The sequence below is a fragment of the Oncorhynchus gorbuscha genome, linkage group LG03 (genome assembly GCF_021184085.1).
Source record: "Oncorhynchus gorbuscha isolate QuinsamMale2020 ecotype Even-year linkage group LG03, OgorEven_v1.0, whole genome shotgun sequence".
NCBI lineage: Eukaryota > Metazoa > Chordata > Actinopteri > Salmoniformes > Salmonidae > Oncorhynchus > Oncorhynchus gorbuscha.
Genome location: NC_060175.1, coordinates 76,531,371 through 76,546,637, shown reverse-complemented (window position 1 = coordinate 76,546,637; position 15,267 = coordinate 76,531,371). Strand labels below are relative to the sequence as shown.

General features: G+C 41.0%; 1 protein-coding gene across 1 annotated transcript in view; it reads right to left on the bottom strand.

Moving 5' to 3' along the window:
- Nucleotides 1-15,267, bottom strand: part of LOC124021967 (kelch domain-containing protein 8B-like) — a 145,710-nt gene that overhangs the window by 129,807 nt on the left and 636 nt on the right. The window lies entirely within an intron of this gene.

Sequence of the window (15,267 nt, the reverse complement as noted above, 5' to 3'; positions counted from 1 at the left end):
ATATTATTGATCATAACCTGTTGTTGAAAAAACGTGGATTCATATATCGTCTATTTAGAGCTATCTAATAGAACTGAAAGAGTTTCCTTTAATGGAAGCTTCTATAATGTCAAACGTGCAAAGTGTGGTGTACCGCAGGGCAGCTCTCTAGGGCTATTTTCTTTTTTTTACCAATGACCTGCCACTGGCATTAACCATTTGTCCATGTATGCTGATGATTCAAACATACACACATCAGCAACTACAGCTACTGAAGTCACTGAAACCCTTCAAGAGTTGCTGTCTGTTTTGGAATGGGTGGCCAGTAATAAACTGGTCGTGAACATCTCTAAAACTAAGAGCATTGTATTTGGTACTAATCATTCCTTAAGTGCTGGACCTCAGCTGAATCTGGAAATGAAAGGTGTGGCTGTTGAACAAATTGAGACTAAATTACTTTGCGTTACCTTAGATTGAAAACTGTCATGGTCAAAACATATAGATTCAATGGTTGTAAAGATGGGGAGAGGTCTAGACGTAACAAAGAGATGCTCTGCTTATTTGACACCACACTCCAAAAAACAAGTTCTGTAGGCTTTAGTTTAGTCTAATCTTGATTATTGTCTAGTCATGTGGTCCAGTGCTGCAAGGTAAGACCCAGTTATGGTGCAGCTGGCCCAGAACACAGCGGCATGTTTTGCTCTTAATTGTAATCAGAGGGCTGATATAAATACTATGCATGAATGTCTCTCTTGGCTAAGAGTTGAGGAGAAACAATGTGTTGAAAATCCCAATTTACACACAGCTTTGACACACACTTATCCCACCAGACATGCCACCAGGGGTCTTTTCACAGTCCCCAAATCCAGAACAAAGTCAAGAAAGCGTACAGTATTATATAAAGCACTTATTGCATGGAACTTCCTTCCATCGCATATTGCTCAAATAAACAGCAAACCTGGTTTCAAAAAACAGATAAAGCAACACCTCGCGGCACAAAGCCTCTCCACTTTTTGACCTAGATAGTTTGTGTGTATGCATTGATATGTTGGCTGTGTGTGCCTGTCCTTGAGAACTGCTTTAATGAATATTTTACAGGCAAAGTGGACAAATTGAGGAATGCTTTGATTCCAACTGATGGCTCCGTGTTATATACCCTTATAAAATAATGTATCATGAAGGAGAGGCAATGCATCTTTGAATTTAATCAAGTAGAAAGGGAAGAGTTAGAAAGGATGCTGTTGTCTCTTTCGGATGGCAAGTCACCTGGTCCAGATAATCTTGACGCCAAATTGCTTAGAGTTACAGCCTATCAAATATCTACCCCAATCTCTCGTATTTTTAATAAGTGCTTGATGTATGGGGTGTGCCCAGAAGTCTGGAAAGAGTCAAAGGTTATTCGACTACCTAAGGATAAAAAGAAATCTGCATTCACTGGTCCTAATAGTCGTCCTTTAAGCTTGCTGCCTGTGTTAAGTAAATTATTGGAAAGAAATGTATCTGTACAAATTAAGGATTATTTCTTATGTAATGGTCTGACAACGGGTTTCCAGCATGCATACAAAGGGCATTCTACGAGTACGGCCTCAGCACAAATGACAGATCCGTGGTTAAAGAGTATGGGTGACGGGAAGTTAGTTGGTGCAGTGTTGCTTTTGACGTAATTGATCATGAACTGTTACTAGGTCAACTCAAATGTTATGGTTTTAAGTCTGCAGCTCTATCCTGGATGGAAAGCTATTTATCCAGGAGAAGGCAAAAAGTGTTCTTTAATGGTAGCTTTTAAAAAAAGTGAAGATATACACTGTGGAAGTTGCCTAGGCCCACTTCTCTACACTACCTTCACTATGATTTACCTTCAGTAATGAACAAAGATGACTCCACAATGTATAGCGCAGCATGAGAATATAATGAGGTAACAGATGTAGCAGTGAACTAACAATGGTGTCTGAGTGGGTTGATTTGAACACATTTCTAAAAACTAAATGTATTTGGTTCAAGCTTGCTGATGATCCCCAATTGAATTTGTAGATGAATAGAACACTTTTTTAAACCTTTTTTTTTTAACCTTTAGGCAAGTCAGTTAAGAACAAATTCTGATTTACAATTATGTCCTAGGAACAGTGGGTTAACTGCCTTGTTCAGGAGCAGAACGACAGATTTTTACCACGTCAGCTCAGGGATTTGATCTAGCAACCTTTCGGTTACTGGCCCCCAATGCTCTAACCACTAGGCTACCTGCCGCCCCACGCATATAGAGCAAGTGAAAAAAATGAAACTACCTGGCATTGGACACAGCTTTATCATGGTCCGAACACATAGATAATATAGTTATTAAGATGGTTAAGGGAATTGCTGTTACAATAAAATGTTCAGAGGATGTAACATTCAGCACACTGAATCAGGTGATTCAATCCCTGGTCCTATCACACTTAAGAGTACTGTCTGGTTATATGGTCAATCCCTGGTCCTATCACACTTAGAGTAATGCCCAGTTATATGGTCAATCCCTGGTCCTATCACACTTAGAGTACTGTCTGGTTATATGGTCAATCCCTGGTCCTATCACACTTAGAGTACTGTCTGGTTATATGGTCATCTGCAGCAAAGAAATATATAAAACATCTCCAAATGGCTCAGAACAGGGCTTCCAGATTAGCTCTTCATTGCTCTATCTGTATGAATATTACCCAAATGCATCAGAATCTCTCATGGCATCATGTTAAAAACTAATTATTATCCAGTCTTCTGATTTTCTTTCGGAATGTTATATTAAAAAAAAAAAGATATATATATATATATATATATTTTTTTTTCAGTGCAGTTAGTACATACTAGCAACATGCATAACCACCACCCCATACAGGCAAATTCAGGGCAGCTAAGACAACCCAAGTCAAGGACAAATCGCCTTAAATCTACAGTTTTATAGAGCTATAGCTGAATGGAACTCTTTACCAATCCATATTTCTCATGCAAAAAGTAAATCCACCTTCAAGAAAAACATCTAATGTGATATATCATATGACCGGACAGAAAATAGAAAGCATCAACTGAATGTTAAATGTGTTTTCTGTCAGGTATTTTAATTATCTGTACTGTCTACTTGTTGAATGTTTGAAGTCTTGATTGTGGTTGGTTGTAATGTCTTGTTAATTGGTGTTGGACCCCAGGAAGATCAGCTAGCGTTACGGCGTTAGCTAATGGTGATTCTAATAAAAATGACAAATTGTCTATTGATGTTCTGTATTATGTTTCATGTTTTGTGTAGACCCCTGCTGCTTTTACAACAGTTAATGAGGATCCTAATAAAATACCAAATAACAATTCCTCCCTGACCAAGACCTTTCTCCCCCGAATGCTCAGTTTGGCCGGAATGCCAGTCTAGGAAGAGACTTGGTGGTTCGAAACATCTTCCATTTAAGAATGATGGATGACACTTTGTTCTTGGGACCTTCAATGCTGCAGACATTTTTTGGTACCCTTCCCCAGATCTGTGCCTCGACACAATCCTGTCTCGGAGCTCTACGGACAATTCCTTCGACGTCATGGCTTGGTTTTTGCTCTGACATGCACTGTCAACTGTGGAATTGGTGTGTGCCTTTCCAAATCATGTCCAATCAATTGAATTGACCAAATGTGGACTCCAATCAAGTTGTAGAAACAGCTCACGGAAGATCAATAGAAACAGGATGCACCTGAGCTCAATTTTGAGTCTCATAGCAAAGAGTCTGAATACTTATGTAAATAAGGTATTTCTGTTTCTCCAATGCAGCCTTGTCGATGACAGTAGGGGCGTGCTCTCCTGTTTCCTGTAGACCATGATCAGCTCCTTGGTTTTGCTGATGTGTACAGGGAGTACTAACCCATTCCTTGGGGATTTCAATCAGGAAATTACAAGATCATCAGGAAATACCTACAGGGAAAGCCTGGAATGTATCCACAATGGAGGGACATCTAACCATTCCTGTTGCAAACCCTCCAGCGGCTAAAAAGGATATGGTTGGCCACAGATATCCCTTTTAATTGGTTAAGCAATAAATGATGGCTGCATTTACAACCGATACGTCACAGTTTAACGCCACAATCTCAGCTACTATACCCGTTTCCCATCCCATGATTGAGCCTGAACACTTTATCTGCCCCTGACATCATTGAAATTGGCATCAAAGCATCAGAGCATAGCTTCAAACAGCACTGTTATTAACGTGATGGGTTTGGGGTTCCGGTGGGTCACCGAGGGCCGGCAGAGGCCCATGGAGGGCAGGGTTAAGTGAGGGATGTGTACAGCCATCCACCAGACCTCTCATACAGCCAGGAAGAAGCTTCACTAGAGGAGAGAGACTGCTGTTCCTCTCTCACACACCTCTAGGAATCACTAATTATGGTTCCTGGGTTTGGGCTCCTCTCGATAATCAAACCTGTTACTCATGTATTTATCCTAACAAAGAAAAAAGCATTTACTAAATGGCATATATTATATTAAATCTCTATCTGTTGTTAGCAGATTTAATCACTACATTAAGAGTAAGCAGAAGTCTCTACTGAAAAACTATTTAGGGAAAAATGTTTTTACTTAATCAGAAACCACATTTTTCAACGAACAGGTTTTAAAGTGATTGTGATACATGTTAAAGCATCTCCATTTAGCAAAGATGTGGTGTACGAAAACTTACATCTCTCTCGCTCTCTCTCAGCGGTACCCACTATTTTTGTTCAAAGTTAGGGAGGAAGGGGACCGAGTTTTAGTTTCCTAAAAATCAAATCAAATGATATTTTATTGGTCACATAAATGCTTGTGTTTCTAGCTCCGACAGTGCAGTAATATCTAACAATGTCAGAACATATACCCAATACACACAAATATAAGTAAAGGAATCGAGTATATAAATATACGGAAGAGCAATGTCAGAGCTGTATAGACTAAGGTACAGTAGAATAGTACATACATATGAGATGAGTAATGCAAAATATGTAAACATTATAAAATGACAAGTGTTGACTAGTGTTCCATTTATTAAAGTGCCCAGTTATTTCATGTATATAGGCAGCAGTCTCTAATGTGCTAGTGATGTCTATTTAACAGTCTGATGGCTTTGAGATAGAAGCTTTTTTGCAGTCTCTCGGTCCCAGCTTTGATGCTGGGACCGAATGGTGTGGTGTGTGCGATGGCTTTGCAGCCTAGCGCGGAGACAACACCGTCATTACAGCATGGATTCAGGTGTGTTCCTGAGAATGGAGTTAAGGTGGAGGAGGTTCTGCTTGTGGTTGGTGAACAGGTAGGAGCTGAATTCATACATTCTGCATCCAGAACGAACAAAGCTGTGGTTGTGTTCAAGAAAAGAGTCAATTTAGTGGTTAGGCTAATTACTAGTGGAATATTTGTAAGGGACATGTTGGTGCCAATTTCCCCTCTTTCAACTCCTTCAACAAGAGCGGTAGTTGCCAATTTGCCTCCATGCTATAGATGTTGGTGTAGATGAGGCTGGGTCAGGTCATGCTATCCACAAGTTTCCTGGGGAGGTTACTGGGGAAACAATTATGGGTGGCACTTCCGGCAGAAGTAGCTGTGGTATTTTTGGTTTTAGAAGCTAGCTAACTGGGATTAGCAATAATAAGATATTCACTCGCTGGATGATGAAATGTTACAGAGCTCGGGGACAACGTGGTTGTACATACAACCAGACAAAACTGCATGATTGGATTAAATTGGAGGGTTTCGACCATAAACGTAAAACTAAATCACAATGTTCCTGTCAGATGGTACAGTTTCCATCACCTCCCAAAAGACGAAGCGAAAAGAAATTGCCTCAAAAAAAGCCCCTGAAAAATGTGTATGTTTGCTTGTTTCACTTTGTTGATAAAACGCCAACACAGGATAACACATACCCGACGCTCTTTCTGGGTTATGAGAGGCCACCAGAGAAGAGACGCCCCCTTAGCAGGAGAGCTGACAAACATGTCACAAGAATAGGTAGGTCGACTAGTTTTGATCGTGTTTGTCTTCAGTTTTTGTTACTAGAATGTGACTACGGTCAAGGTTCTAAAAGATATCATAACCGCCATTGATAAGAGACATTACTGTGCAGCCGTATTCGTCGACCTGGCCAAGGCTGTCGACTCTGTCAATCACCACATTCTTATCGGCAGATTCAACAGCCTTGGTTTCTCAAATGATTGCCTCGCCTGGTTCACCAAGCTACGGATTCAACAACGTAAGTAAATATGCTACAGTACGTGACACGAGGACACTTCTTCACGTCCTCTTCCCAACCATCAATTATGGAGGGTAAACGTCGGCTAATATTACCCTTCTTGATCTCTGTCAGGTTGTGTTCCCACATCATTATTAGTTTGGCAAGCTCTTCATGAATGAGTGAAGAAACCGTTTACTTCTGACCGGAAATAACACCCATAATTCACGCAAGGCATCATGGGACATGGGAAACTCATGGACAGATGGTGGTGTAGCTGAGTCTAGTCATGCTATAGATGGTGTTCGACAAAATGCTAAAAATTGTGGAGATGTTGCAGGAGATATGGTGTGGGGGGGGGGGTCTGTATAGCTGGGGAAGATGGTTGGATATACGGCTGTAGAAGTGGTGAGGTTTTGGTTATTGTAATGTGTGGTGGTGTTGTTGAGGAAGTATCATTAAAGAAAGACAAAGTCTCTCTCTCTCAGCATTAGACCATTCCATGGACATGTGTGACAGACGATTTTGAGTGTCCCATACTCCATCCTAGTGAATCCAATGATGGATATATAGGCCCAGCTCCATACAAGGGACTACCGTCACTCTTGATAAAAACAGCATTTACTACTGGCAATCTCCCCAGACTTCCACTGGAGTCTTACATCTAATGTCCATATGAAATAGGTTTGAACAGTCTGAAGACAACATTTAGAACATCTAAAACACCAGAGGGACTGAATCTTTCTACACCAGTGGAATAAGACTAAAATGTCATCTTTGAGGACACATCGGTTTCTGTCGTTTATCTGACAAGGGTATTTATAAAAACAAGACTAAAGTCTAGACATTAAGGCAGCTGTAGCATTTAGATAATCAACATGCCCTAATTATAAAGTTTATCGTCAACATTTCGGAGAGATATATATATATACATACATACATACATATACAGTACCAGTGAAAAGTTCAGACATATATACTCACTTAAGTATTTTAAAATGACTATTTCTACATTGTAGAATAAAATTGAAGACCTCAAAACTATGAAATAACACATATGGAATCATGTAGTAACCAAAATAATGTTAAACAAATCAACATATATTTAATATTTGAGATTCTTAAAAGTAACCACCCTTTGCCTTGATGACAGCTTTGCACACTTTTGGCATTCTCTCAACCAGCTTCATGAGGCAGTCACCTGGAATGCATTTCAATTAACAGGTGTGTCTTGTTAAAAGTTGATTTGTGGAATTTCTTTCCTTCCTAATGCATTTGAGCCAATCAGTTGTGTTGTGATAAGGTAGGGGAGGTATACAGAACATTGTCTTTTACCAAATAGGGCTAAGTCCATATTATGGCAAGAACCACTAAACCAAGATGGCGTAGCAGTCAGACGTATTTGTCCTTCGTCTTGTCGTGTCCTTAGTGATTATTGTCTTATTTCACTGTAGAGCCTCTAGCCCTGCTCAATATGCCTTAACCAACTATTTAGTTCCACCTCCCACACATGCGTGACATCGCCTGGTTTAAACTTCTCTGGAGACAATCTCTCTCATCATTACTCAATGCCTAGGTTTACCTCCAATGTACTCACATCCTACCTTACCTTTGTCTGTACATTATGCCTTGAATCTATTCTATCGCGCCCAGAAACCTGCTCCTTTTACTCTCTGTTCCGAACGCACTAGGCGAATAGTTCCAATAGACTTTAGCCGTACCCTTATCCTACTCCTCCTCTGTTCCTCTGGTGATGTAGAGGTTAATCCAGGCCCTGCAGTGCCTAGCTCCACTCTCACTCCCCAGGTGCTCTCATTTGTTGACTTCTGTAACGGTAAAAGCATTGGTTTCATGCATGTTAACATTAGAAGCCTCCTTTCTAAGTTTGTTTATTTCGCTGCTTTAGCACACTCTGCCAACCCGGATGTCCTAGCTGTGTCTGAATCCTGGCTTAGGAAGACCACCAAAAAGCCTAACATTTCCATCCCAACTAAAACATTTATAGCCAAGATAGAGCTGCCAATGGGGGTAGTGTTGCAATCTACTGCAGAGATGTGTGTTGCTATCCAGGTCTGTACACAAACAATTCAAGCTTCTACTTTTAAAAATCCACCTTTCCAGAAACAAGTCTCTCAACGTTGCCGCTTGCTATACACCATCCTCTGCCCCAGCTGTGCCCTGGACACCATATGTGAATTGATTGCCCCCATCTATCTTCAGAGCTCGAGCTGCTAGGTGACCTAAACTGGGACATGGTTAACACCCTAGCCATCCTGCAATCTAAGCTTGATGCCCTCAATCTCACACAAATTATCAATGAACCCACCAGGTACAACCCCAAATCCGTAAACACGGGCACCCTCATAGATAACATCCTAACATCCTAACCAACTTGCACTACAAATACACCACTGTGTACAACATCCATCGTGGGTCTGCGGTCAAATGACCACCCCTAATCACTGTCAAACGCTCCCTAAAAAACTTCCTGTGGCGTTCTGCATTAGCATCAAATAGCCTCCGTGATATGCAACTTTTCAGGGAAGTTAAGAACAAATATTACACAGGCAGTTAGGAAAGCTAAGGCTAGCTTTTTAAATCAGAAATTTGCACCCTGTAACACAAACTCAAAAGTTCTGGGACACTGTAAAGTTCATGGAGAATAAGAGCACCTCCTCCCAGCTGCCCACTGCACTGAGGCTAGGAAACACTGTCACCACCAATAAATCCACTATAATTGAGAATGTCAATTTTTCTATGGCTGGCCATGCTTTCCACCTGGCTACCCCTACCCTGATCAACAGCCCTCCACCTCCCACAGCAACTCGCCCAAGCCTCCCCATTCCCCCTTCACCCAAATCCAGATAGCGAATGTTCTGAAAGAGCTGCAAAATCTGGACCCCTACAAATCAGCCGGGCTAGACAATCTGGATTTTCTCTTTCTGAAATTATCTGCCGAAATTGTTGCAACCCCTATTACTAGCCTGTTCAACCTCTTTTTCGTATCGTCTGAGATTCCCATAGATTGGAAAGCTGCCGCAGTCATCCCCTTCTTCAAAGGGGAGACACTCTAGACCCAAACTGCTACAGACCTATATCCTTCCTGCCCTGCCTTTCTAAAGTCTTCAAAAAGCCAAGTTAAACAGATTACCAACCATTTCGAATCCCACCGTACCTTCTCCGCAGAGTTGGTCATGGGTGCACCTCAGCCACGCTCAAGGTCCTAAACAATATCATAACCGCCATCAATAAGAGACATTACTGTGCAGCCGTATTCATCGACCTGGCCAAGGCTGTCGACTCTGTCAATCACCACATTCTTATTGACAGACTCAACAGCCTTGGTTTCTCAAATGATTGACTCGCCTGGTTTACCAACTACTTCTCTGATAGAGTTCATTGTGTCAAATCAGAGGACCTGTTGCCCAGACCTCTGGCAGTCTCTATGGGGGTGCCACCGGGTTCAATTCTCGGGCCGACTCTCTTCTCTGTATACATCAATGATGTCCCTCTTGCTGCTGGTGATTCTCTGATCCACCTCTACGCAGACAACACCATTCTGTTTACTTCTGGCCCTTATTTGGACACTGTGTTAACAACCCTCCAGGCGAGCTTCAATGCCATACAACGCTCCTTCCATGGCCTCCAACTGCTCTTAAATGCAAGTAAAACTAAATGCATGCTCTTCAACCGATTGCTGCCCACACTTTCCTGCCCATCCAGCATCACTACTCTGGACGCTTCCGACTTAGAATATGTGGACAACTACAAATACCTAGGTGTCTGGTTAGATTATAAACTCTCCTTCCAGACTCACATTAAGAATCTCCAATCCAAAAGTAAATCTTGGAGATTGTTGTTGTAGTATGTGTCAAACTGCTTTGCTTTATCTTGGCCAGGTCGCAGTTGCAAATGATAACTTGTTCTCAACTAGCCTACCTGGTTAAATAAAGGTTAAATAAACTTTACAAAATAAGCAAAGAGAAATGACAATCCATTATTACTTTAAGATATGAAGGCCAGTCAATATGGAGCATTTCAAGAACTTTGAAGTTTCTTCAAGTGCAGTCGCAAAAACCATCAAGCGCTATGATGAAACTGTCTCTCATGAGTATGTGAAAGGATTATCTCTGCATGTATCGTAACCACCGTGAAGCATGGAGGAGGTGGTGTGGTGGTGCATTGCTGGTGACATTGCCATGATTTATTTAGAATTCAAAGCACACTTAACCAGCATGATTAGCACAGCATTCTGCAGTGATAACCCATCACATCTGGTTAGCGCTTAGTGGGACTATAATTTCTTTTTCAACAGGACAATGACCCAACACACCTCCAGGCTGTGTAAGGGCTATTTGACCAAGAAGGAGAATGATGGAGTGCTGCATCAGATGACCTGGCCTCCACAATCACCCGACATCAACCCATTTGAGATGGTTTGGGATGTTGGACCGCAGAGTCAAGGAAAAGCAGCTCAGCATATGTGGAAACTCCTTCAAGACTGTTCGAAAATCATTCCAGGAGAAGATGGTTGAGAGAATGCCAAAAGTGTGCAAAGCTGTCATCAAGGAAAAGGGTGACTAATTTGAAGACGATAAAATATCAAATCTATTTAGATTTGTTTAGCAGTTTTTTGGTGACTACATGATTCCATATGTGTTATTTCATAGTTTTGATGTCTTCACTATTATTCTACAATGTAGACACAGTACAAATAAAGAAAACCCCTTGAATGAGTAGGTCAGTCCAAACTTTTGACTGGTACTGTATATACAGGCTTTCCAAATACAAATTATACAGCAAAAGGTTCCTTGATTTGGACAATTTCCCCATTTGCATTCACTGAATAACATGTATATAGTGTAGGAACTATGAACTTTTCTTAGAAAGCGTCATGATTGCACTGATTATAAGTACACAACAATGATTCTCCTTTTCTACCACAGAAGCAGTTTGGGACAGACCAGCAGGAACAGGTCCTATTCTGTGGCACACTCAGGCATTGTGCCATCCAGTTCTAGACTGATTGAGGGTGGTATTTAACAGCACAATGGGGACTCAGACACAACAATGCTTCTCTCCTACTATGTAAGACGGGCAGGAAAGCTGTGTGTCAAACTGTAAAAATAATTATGCAAATAAGGACAGTCTGAGCAGGTTATCATTACAGAACAGAACATATGGCAATTATCACAATGCGCTGACAGTGTTACAGTAAAAGGTGCAATCTGTAACTGTTGTTGACAAATATTGCAATTGACTGAGTAAAAATAGCAGCGAGTGGCATTGATTGTGCTTACATAATGTAGTAGGAACATTGTCAATAGAAAACAATGGCCGCATCCGAATACCCATACTAGCGTACTACATACTTAAACTGCATGCTATGTACTCATCATTGCATACTATTTAGCACGAACCGTTTAGTAAAACGTATGCAGTATGCTACAGCCGCAATGCAGCTGGCCGAGTAGGTGGGGCGGGGCTGAGTGCGGGTGGATTTGATCAAATTCAACAGACATGCGTCACATTAACCAGCCTGATAATGGCTCATTTTCAATTTGATTATTATTTTTTACTCTGAATAGAATAGGAATGGAGTTATAGGCCTACTCATCCTGGTTATAGGCAAACTATCACATTGGACCTAAACCTTAGCCCATAGGGCCCATCTATCCTATTTAAAAAAGACTGAAGATAGAAACCGATCATTTGGTTCCATTTCAACACAATTATTAGTGAAACCAAAGTGCTGTAACATATATAAATGCAATCAAATAGCCTAGTACACACACCAAAACTTTTCAAATGTTCAAATCAAAAGGCTACTGCACAGAAAAAAAGTGGACAGTTCGGTGCATCGCAAATTCAGAACTGCTGGACTGGCTGTTTGAGAAGATTTGAATCTGAAGTAAACACCAACATAGCGACTGTAGGTCAAAGCTGTGTGCTGGAAAACCTTGGTAGACATGGAGAAATAGGCATTTTTGTGCTCATGTGAATTTCCTCCCCCCCCCCGGCTTCAGACCAATACCTATTCTCACTTAAAAAGTGTTGGGGTTTATAATAAACTAAAGCACTCATCATTGGGAACGAGATCATATAATAAGGCTTGATCCATAATTTAGATGGTTAAATAGGTAGCGTAGCCTTACTAAACTAAAACAATCCATGTATTCAAATCAAAACGCCTGATTAACATGACACCAGTAACACAGCCAGAGTCCCCGGACCAGACACATTCACAAATAAAAAAGGATGGTTTAGTATTTAGTTTAAAATCTCTGACGAAGGCTAAGAAACACTTTTCAATGAGAAAACACAAGCCCACTTTGGTTTGTGCCACTCATAGGAACTTCAAAAGTAGAGCAGTGCAGGCTGTGCATGAAGGTCAGAGATCATTGGACATTGTTTTTGATCGGATCATTACTGAGCCTGGCTGGGATAAAGATTAAATCACCCACAGCAGTGCTCTGAAACAGAAAATTAAGGATTTCATGTTACAAGTACATCAGCTGAAAGGTCATTTTCCTGTAAAAATCTACCTATGCAATAGTCGTAGACGAGAGAGACTCAAAACTGTCAATTGAAAGGTGTGAGCTGCATAGACGTAAGTCCAGTGGAGTAGACTACTGTATGACAGAGTCATTTACCAATTTGTCAGCATGAAAGAGAGGATGGTGGCATTCCTCTCCAAGTAGGGTGAGTCAACATGATTTTCTCTTTGCACGCACACACACACTGATTGATTGGACTGCATTGTTTTTGGTGTTTTAACATTTCTATCGTATTAGGCTGGGCATGTAGTTAATGTTTGTGTTGTCATCTTCACTGTAAGATGATCCATTTCTGTCTGCGTACCATGATATTCATTGCTTTAGCTCGGTTTGTTTCATGTTTGCTTCCATCTTCGCCGCAAGATGGTAATACTTAACTATTTATCTAGCCTGAACTGTTGGCATATATTCTCCACATTTCTTCTAAATTGCACATATTATTTTTATGAGTCAGAGTGAATGTGCTCGTTGAGATGCTGACTCTGCCAGAGAAGTGCTGTCCAACTGCTGGTGTGGTAGGCCACGCTCTCCAGTAACTCTCCATGGTTCTGAATATATATTTACAGTGCACTGTTTTTATGCACATCTTGGGGATACCGCAGGTTAACGTGAGTATTCTGGTGGCTTCTCTATAGTTAGCCTACAACATCTCAAAGTAGAAGGGCATTGCGGTTACATTTCCCATAGGCTATTTTAATCTTGCTGCTTCAGAAACATTTTAGTACTGACATTATGACAACTTGAGCAAACAGGTGGGGAAATTAACTTTCCCAAATAACTAACTTGCATTTGACCGTGCTGTGTAGGTCATGTAACTGTTTGTTACATACAATATTATCTTTGTGGACTTAAATAGGACATATATGTTACTCTCCGGTTTTAACTGTGATGATACACAAAAGGTATGAGGTTGATTAATTCCTCCACGGTGTGACGGTTGTCTTTTGGAACTGTTTTTAAACCAGGTAGGCTGTGGCTTATCAGCCTTGTATTGGCTATCACGGTGCCCAATACATGCATTTCTAATGGGTTATAGAGCAAACAACGCAATATCACAACATAGGTTGTAAAAAAATCTATATTCTGCTTGGCTTCCCCATTGATTTTACCGACTCACAGCTACTGGAATGGAAAGAGACAAATGTTACAAAACACCCAAATGTTGAATGACATTTTTGAGATTGTCAAGCCAAGCCTTCTATACTGGGTAAGCCTACAAGGTAGGGAGGGATGTATGTTCTGTTTGTAGAGATTGTCAAGCCAAGCCTTCGATACTGGGTAAGCCTACAAGGTAGGGAGGAATGTATGTTCTGTTTGTCAAGCCAAGCCTTCGATACTGGGTAGGCCTACAAGGTAGGGAGGGATGTATGTTCTGTTTGTAGAGATTGTCAAGCCAAGCCTTCGATACTGGGTAAGCCTACAAGGTAGGGAGGAATGTATGTTCTATTTGTAGAGATTGTCAATCCAAGCCTTCGATACTGGGTAGGCCTACAAGGTAGGGAGGAATGTATTTTCTGTTTGTAGAGATTGTCAAGCCTTCGATACTGGGTAAGCCTACAAGGTAGGGAGGAATGTATGTTCTGTTTGTAGAGATTGTCATAGTCTATTTACTGTGGTGTTGAAAATGCAAACCATGATATACTGCCCTTAGTCAGTATACTTTGTTTATTGGTTGTGTGGTGCATTGGCACAGAAACCTGTTGGTGGAAAACTTGTTGCATATATTTGATAGAATTCTAAATATGGCATCAACATGTAGAACAGCTGACCTTCTAGCTGATCATTGTGTGCAGCCGGCGCTGATCGTAGTGTAATGAAACAGGCAGGGAGAATGAGCTCGTCTGTGCTGGTCGGCGAACCCTCAACCTTCTGGCCTGTAGCCCTGCCTGGCATCGACTGTGCCACAAAAGCATGCTGAAGTGGCAATGTCGATATCCACATTTATAAACACAGGGTTACTAGAGTTATTGTTATTGTGGTTGTTGATTCTATGAGGGGGAGGGTGTGCAATTTATTTTGAAGTACATGGGGAGGGTCATGTGAAAATATTTGTAATGTTGGGGAGGGGGTGCATTTTATTATGACACCTTGAGTTGTACCAGCCTTCCCCCACAGTAAATTTCGATCTGTCCCTAATCAGTGCAGAATCTCAAATAGCATTGATCCCTTTCACCATGTACATTTAATGTAACCTCCACTGCAAACCAGGTCATTTGGTTCTGCTATTTGATCAAGAACAGTGAAAATACATTCATGTTTTACCAAATACCAAATATCTGACATTGTATTCCTATTTGAACTTTGCTCTGCTTTTAAATGGTTTAAAACGCATTGATAGACATTTGTGACAATTTAACCAACAATACGACATTGTTTTTCAATTGTAATGTGGATGTGCTTTTAGATGGTGGTTGAAAAGACAGCGATAACACGTTGTAAATTCAACTAACTTTTGTCTGTCTTTTTGAGTGGGTGAATAGATGTCTCAACGTCTCAACCAAATATTACCCAATTATCAGAGTTGAAATGACGTGGTG